Source organism: Urocitellus parryii, chromosome 3 (assembly GCF_045843805.1).
Source record: "Urocitellus parryii isolate mUroPar1 chromosome 3, mUroPar1.hap1, whole genome shotgun sequence".
NCBI lineage: Eukaryota > Metazoa > Chordata > Mammalia > Rodentia > Sciuridae > Urocitellus > Urocitellus parryii.
In genome coordinates this window covers 131,728,388-131,735,606 of record NC_135533.1, presented here as the reverse complement: position 1 = coordinate 131,735,606, position 7,219 = coordinate 131,728,388, and the positions used below count along the sequence as shown (strand labels likewise).

The 7,219-nt window shown below is 48.4% G+C and overlaps 1 non-coding gene across 1 annotated transcript; it reads right to left on the bottom strand.

Moving 5' to 3' along the window:
* Nucleotides 1-6,345: 6,345 nt before the first annotated feature.
* On the bottom strand, nt 6,346-6,417 carry Trnaa-agc (transfer RNA alanine (anticodon AGC)). Its single transcript has one exon. It is a non-coding gene; the product is annotated as a tRNA-Ala (tRNA).
* Between the last annotated feature and the right edge of the window lie 802 nt (nt 6,418-7,219).

The following is a 7,219-nucleotide window of genomic DNA, read 5'->3' as shown; positions in this document are numbered from 1 at the left end:
TTGTTGGCCAGTGGACAAATAATGCCTCAGTGGACATTCTTATATCTGTGCCTGTACGGTCCCCCTGGGCAGGGGCTTTGTGCTCTTGGGGACATCTCACATAGAATATGTTCCAGTGGCCATTTCTACCCAACACCAATGCTTTGAAGAGGACAGTAACTTAGGGTTTGAGGTTTGCTTCACAGTTGCCTAATAGAACATTCCGGAATGAGAAATTCTTCTATTACCCATCCTCTCTAGTGTGTAACTTCTGGGCACATAACGGCTATTCAGAAATTGAAATAAGGCTTGCTCGATGAAGGAATTAAATTTTTAATTGTGTTTAATTTTAATTAATTAAAATTTAAGTAGCCAAGTGTGGGTCTAAAACTTTTTCTGTATGAGGAATGTGAAAAAAGCCAATGTCAACAGCAAAAATAAAATTATTCTGAAAACAAGGAAAAGTGTTCATCTCTAAACCTGAAAGAGGGCAAAAAATTGTTCCTTGATGTATAATTTGGTGGGTGGCGGAGCTTATTTTTATCCCGTTTAGGAAAAATTCAAGTGCATTTGAAGTAACCCCTTGACATCTTAAATGAATCCAGAGATGTGCAAGAAGTTTAAGTCAGCAAGTCAATTACACCTCAGTGTCAATGAGTTCACAGTTTCTCTCAGGCAGCACACGCTCTTTTAAAGCACCCTTGAGGGAAACATGTTCATGGTGTAATTTCAGGCACAATAACATAGTGGTTCCTGTGAATGGTCAGGGGATCTGTTCAGGAGACCCAGAGGTCACCAACCACCCAGGATGCTCGATTCCCTCATTAAAACACAGCATCTGCATAAAACCCAAGCAGACCCTCCCGTAAACCTCAAGTCATCTCTAAATGGTATACATATGTATGTGTGTGTGTGTGTGTGTGTGTGTGTGTACAAATAATGTTTGTGTGCGTATAACATGTATGCACACACACACACACACACACACACACACTCACACATACACCTAATTCAATGTAAATGCCCTGTCAGTGGTCGCTGGACTCTAAGGAAAAATGACAAGAAAAATAAAGTCTGGAGTATTTAGAACAGATTATTTTCCCCAAACATTTTCAATTCCTGGTTGGTAGACTCCATGAGTGTGGAGCCCTGGATCAGAGGGACCAATGTATTTTCATCTGAACAGGAGCCACCAAAACAGCTGAGTTTTCAGAAGCCACGGAGCGATGTGGAGTTAGGTGTTGCTGAAGGCGCTCTCCGGACCCTGACACTGCACTGCACACGTGGTCACAACCGCTGATGGAGAAGGAGACCTCTGAAGGAGACCACCCAGCTGTAATCTGAAGCATTGGCAGAATGGGCCATACAGGAATGGTGGGAATAGGGTCCGAAGGAGCAAACAGCAGCTTGCAGGGTGCAGGGGGGTCCCCACATTCTGGAGAAGAGAAGGCCTGGTCCCTACAGTGACAGCCCCTAAGAGCAGCGGTACTCAGGTACTGCCTCCCCCACAATGGCCAGGACTCCTGAGCTTCCAAGAGGAAACGGCTCGGCCAGGGAGACCCTGGAGGGCTGACTTGAGGGAGCAGAGCCCCGCTGTTCAGAGGCCCCTTGGTGTGTAATGGGGTGGTTAAGACTAAGGTAAGAGGTGACGCCCATGAGGGGCACTTTTAAAACTGCTCCAGTCTCATTCTTTGCCACCATTTGGATCTTAAATGTCCCACAGAGGCCCCTGTGTCATAGCCAAGGTCACCATCTTGGTGCTATTGGGAGATGGTAGAAACTTTGGGATGTGGGGTCTAGCAGGAGGTCCTAGGTTGTTAGGGACATGCACCAGAAGTGGGTAGTTGGACTTTGCCTGCTCTCCCTCCTCTCTTGCTCTGTGGCCATGAGGGGAGTGGTTTTACTGCCTTTGTGGTGTCCCTCCTTGCCACATTTTCAAAGACAGTGGGGTCTGTTGATCATGAGCTGAAGCCTCCAAAACTGTGAGCCAAAATAAGCCTTTTTTCTTTACAAGTTGGTTATCTCAGGTAGTTGTTGCAGTAACAGAAAGCTGTCTGATACATTTTGGTCATGTGGGGAGATAACCAATCTGCTGGCACCTTCTTGTCCAAGGAAAACTTATTTAGATTTTCACTTTTAATTATCTAAATGTTCATTGCCTCAAAAGTGTCAAACTGCAAGACCTGATGGTGATAACCATCCATTCATTTAAAACTCTGGGCTCCTGCTATAAGCCAGTTGCCATGGAGAAGGCTACAAAAAAAGTAGAAGGTTCCTATGATGACAGTGCTTGTATTCTACTGGATTAGCAAGAGGTCTTACCTGTTCCTCCACCATGCACAAGATGGCTGCTGGAAAGAGGGCATTGTTTTGCAAAATGGATCTAATGCCCCCTGGAAGGGAAAGTGGATCCCCTGGGTCCTGACCCTTCAGATTTGGAGTTCAGAACAGACAGATAAAGAAGGACCAGAAGGTCAAGGTCAAGGAAGAGGCAAGGACAATTAATTTCATAAAATAAAGGAATCTGTGAAAAGATTAGGTCTAGGATGACAACTGAGCTCAACCCCAGGCCACAGGGAGGTTGCTTTCCCATGGCTGGTGCAGGGGACCAGGTGGTGCCCAGCTCAAGCAATATCTAGACGTGAACCACAAAGCAGTCTAACCTCATGCCCAGCAGGGGTCCTGCAGCCACAGAGCATTGCAGCTACAGATCGTCATTGGCCACACTTGGACAGTGACCCTGGGGTCAGCATGGAGCAATGGCAGCAGGAGACTGATGGGAAGCCGTTTCTTTCCTTCTTAGCATTGAAAGGCAAACGGATTCCTCTTGGACTCTATTAAACCAAGTTGTTGAGAAATTTGATGTAGGAGGAAGAGGCAAGAGGAAGGCTCTGGAACTCCCCCTAATGAGGTTGGGGCCATATGGCAACACTGTAATGAAATAACAAGGATCCCTTATGTAGTACTTATTTCATTTTCCCACACAAACAGCACCCTAACATTATTCAGGTGCCCAAAGAAGATACCACTGTCCCTAAGCTGCAAATATGAATCGCATTTGGTCACTCCCTTTGGGCTAATTGCGATGGTGTCTGCCTGTGCTTGGTTTGGGGGAGTCTATGCACCTGATTCTGTCAATGATCCATGAGAAAATTGTGGGCAGCTTTGGGGGAGTTCCATGAGAAGGGAGAGAGGCCAGAGGTGGGTGGAGGTCCCTCTGTGTTCCCTCCTCTTCCTGCTCTCCTGGAAGGATGTGAGGCTTGAAGCTGTTGAGCCGTTTCCAGTCAGTAGGCAACCAGCCAAGGAAATCAGGAATATGTGATGGAGGTCTCCCGCTGCAGCGTGGAGCTGTGGGCAGCCCAGGACTGCTGGGGCTTCCCGTTTTGCTTTGGGGTGATTATGTGTCTTCACCCGTGGGCACACTTTAGTTTTCTTACTATAATACAGAGGCATACAGTTTCCACAGACCAGGTTTCCCAGGGACACATCCTCAAAGCAGCACAGGTGACAGGTTGCATCACAATTTCCCTTAAGAAATTTACTTTCAAATAAGCACTTTCAGATCCCTATCCTTAGCTCTCCAGTGAGTTCCATTATGGGGAAGAAACAGCCTAGAACTCCTCCCCTTCCCAGTTTCCGACACACAGGGCATGCCCCCAAACACACGATTTAAAAATGATCTAAACTGCGGTTTCATTCTTCTAGGAACATTAAAGAAAATCATAGCGAGTACAAATGCGGACTGAATCCTCAACACAGGCACAGAGATCTTCAGAGGCCGTAGGAAAACAACTCTGGGAGTGGTAGTCCTTCTCAACCCATTACTACAAAGCCCTGCGCAGATTCCTCCAAACCTTCAATGTTTAAAAAACAAATGGTCGATACCTGCTGCAACAATCACTCATGTTTGATTGATTGTGCGTCTTTGAAGGTGAAAAAGTACAAATAGCTTGAAAGGAAGAAATACACAGAGGAGCCATCGATCTGATTTACCTATTCCAGCGGCAAGCGAGGCACTGAGCAGCAGCGTGGTGTGTGCCCCCGTGTCCTCAGAGAGCAAATGCCCAGGACACCGGCCCTGCTGTGACCATGTCCTGCTGACCAGCTACCCGATCACCAAGGAGTGAGAGCATCTGACTAGCAGGATGTCATCGGTTCCCTGGGTCACAGGTCCACAGGTCCCTCGTCACCTGTGTGTGGGTGCCCAGGGGGCAGGAGCAATCATCAGATCCAGCAATAGATCATTTGGCTTCCCTTTCCCAGATGAGGATCCAAGATATCCCCAAGAGAGAAGGCAAGGGAGGGACAGTGGACACCACGTACCCAACACACAGCTAGCCACGCCGTGCTGGCTCTACTACGAGCTCTCCCCATGTGAACTTCATGTCCGTGTCCTCACACATGGGGGCTGAGTCATGCTGCTTGCTGGAGTGCCCTGGGCAGTGAGAGATGAGCAGAGTTGCAGGTGGACCCAGGAAGGCACAATTTAGACCCCAAATGGCCACACTCCTCAACTTGTGATTTAAACTCACATCAAGGCACTCGTTCTGAGTATCTGTGGATAACAGCGGATTTTTATGTCATTGACACCCAACATCCACTCACCTTGTCCTTGGAAACAGGCAAGTGACCCAGGCCAAGAGAATCAAAGCTCCTTATTCCATCACCATGGTGCCCACTCCAGGGATGGGCATGGCACCCCAGAGTCAGGGAGGCCCAGCTCTGTGGTCTTTTGTGGGAGAAAAGCACCCCGCCAAACCACTGGGGATTCTGGCAGCCACTCTGCCCCATGTGCAGACCAAGTGTTCCCTAGGCATTGCTGCTTGATCTTGCCTTTCCTGAAGCCAATTATTCCACAGGAGGGCTTCGTAAGACAATAAGCCTAAGCCATTTTGAGCCAGGTTTTCTGTGTCACTTGCAAACATATCAAACAAAAGAGAGTCAAAGGGATTATTCTTAAATTCAGTTTGCAGATGCCTTTTTCATTTTGATAGATGAAATTAAATTCTGCCACTCTAATTACTGTCACTCTAGTGCCAAAATCTGAGAAGATTATGAAACAAAATAGGCTTATGGTGAGGAACATGGGCAGGAGCCGTGCTCACACTCCGGGACCCTTGCACCCCTCAGCTCACTTCTGGTTTCAGTTCCAGCTGCAGGGGCAGGTTGGGTGCCATGAGACTCACGTGGTCCTCATCTCATGTCTGGTGGCTGCTACGATCCTTCCTCCTTCATCTCAGGGCTTTCCCACAGGTGGGGGAACACCCTCAGCTCCTGCTTAGTGTAGAGCTCAGGTGTGTGAGTGAGAATGCTCCACGTGTGACCCTTCCCCACGTAGGAGGGTGGAGCAGCCTCACAAGGATCCGTCTCTTGTCCTGCCTCCTGTGATGCCCGGAGGCCCTGCAGGTGGCAAGCCCCCACTGCCCACAGCAGAGACCTTCCCTCTGGCCTGGACCACCCCCAAGCTAAATTACCTTCACCTAAGTCTTTATCCCAGGCCCAGGTTTCCCTTCACCAAGACAGATGCTGTCTTTAGAATGCTGGGAAACAGAGGACAGATGGGACAAATGCAAAAACACCATTCATACAAGACAGGATGGTCAGTGTTCCAGGAAGAGCCTGAGAGCTGAGAGGACCCGCCCTGAATGGCAGTGTTTGAGCTGGGCGGCACCACCTCCTCCATCTGCAGAAGAGGAGGCTGGAGCATGGGCAGGGGTGGCCTGGCTGCACCTGTGTTTGGGCTCCACATAAGCTGAGGCCCTCCTCAGACTGGACAGAGCCCCTACCTGAAACCATCGCAAGTTCCATTAAGGTTTAGTTGTGAGGTGTCCCCCAAAAGCTCACGGGTGAGACAATGCAAGAAAGTTTAGAAGTGAGATGATTGGATTAAGAGAGGACCTCTCTGGCCTTTTTCCCTCTTGACTGCTACCCTCACTGGCCTAAGAGTTTACCTGCAAGTCACAGTCTTGGTCTGGGGTTCCTGAAACCAGCTGGGCTTATTTTCACAAGTGGTTAAAATTCCTTCTTTGTTCTCTGCGTTTTTACTGGAAGCAGCCAGGCTCTGTATTGTCACCAAAGCTCCAGACTGGGGTCTCATTCCCCTACTGATAACAAATTGACCATGAACCACTCACTAAAGGAAAAGAGTATAATTTCAGCTCTGAATTATGGGGCTCAGAGAGTCACTAAGCCTGTGGGGTATTGTGCTTTGATTTTTCGCCAGTGAACCTCCCTGAGTCTGCGATGTAACTGCATCATGCCGCCTGGTAGCATTTACTAAGGGATTTCTCTTTAGCTCATCTGACTCAACCTTGTTTTTTCTGTCTCACTCTCTCTTCCATGTTCTTGAGAATTATTTTTCTTTTGTTGCGGTGCTGGGGATTGAACCCAGGGCCTCTCGAATGCTAGACAAGCACTCTACCACCGAGCCACATCCCACCCCTCCCTCCCTCCTTCTCTAGCTTTAGGTGCAGCCTGGGTAGAAGACTTGGGAAGCTCCCGTGAGACTAAATTAACAACTGGTTGGGGGCATTTAGCTCTTTGTAACAGCCTCGCTCCTAGGAGTCAAAGAGAAGGAATAGCCCAAACACCCTTCAAGTGGTAAAGGCTCTATAAATGTGGTATATCCCCAAACTGGAATATTCTATGACAACATAGTCTATGGAGTTCTGACAGGTGCTACATTGAGAAAATCACGCCTAGCCAAAGAAGCTGGGCACAAAACACCACATATGGCATATAATTCCAAATACATTAGATGTCCAAAGTTGGTGAATTTACACAGAGAGAAAGGAGACCATTGGTTCTTTGGGTGTTTAATGCAGGTTCTATGTGTGGTACTTTTTATTTATGAGGGTTATCAGGACCCGACCCCCTTGTAAGCTGAGGAGCCCCCCGTGGGTCTTTTCAATCATCCTCAAAACCCTTCAATATTCCTTGTGCTTCCTTCCACTCTGCCCGTGCCAGGGGGCCGAGTCTGGGGAGTTCTGCAGCCTGTTCACTGGCACCGTTTTCACTGATGTCTTGGCCCACAGGGAAGAGAGCCCACACATCTGTGTGACAAGCACGGTGTCCTCTGACCTATGTGCAGCTGACCATGTTGCCTATCTACGTAAGGGAAGAATTCAGGGGGATAAATTCCAACATCACCCGTAGACATAGGTGTGTGTGGTTGGAGTCTCCCCTGGGAAAGGTCCTTCCAGACGACCTGCTGAGTGGGTTCCTAACCTGCTGATACCAG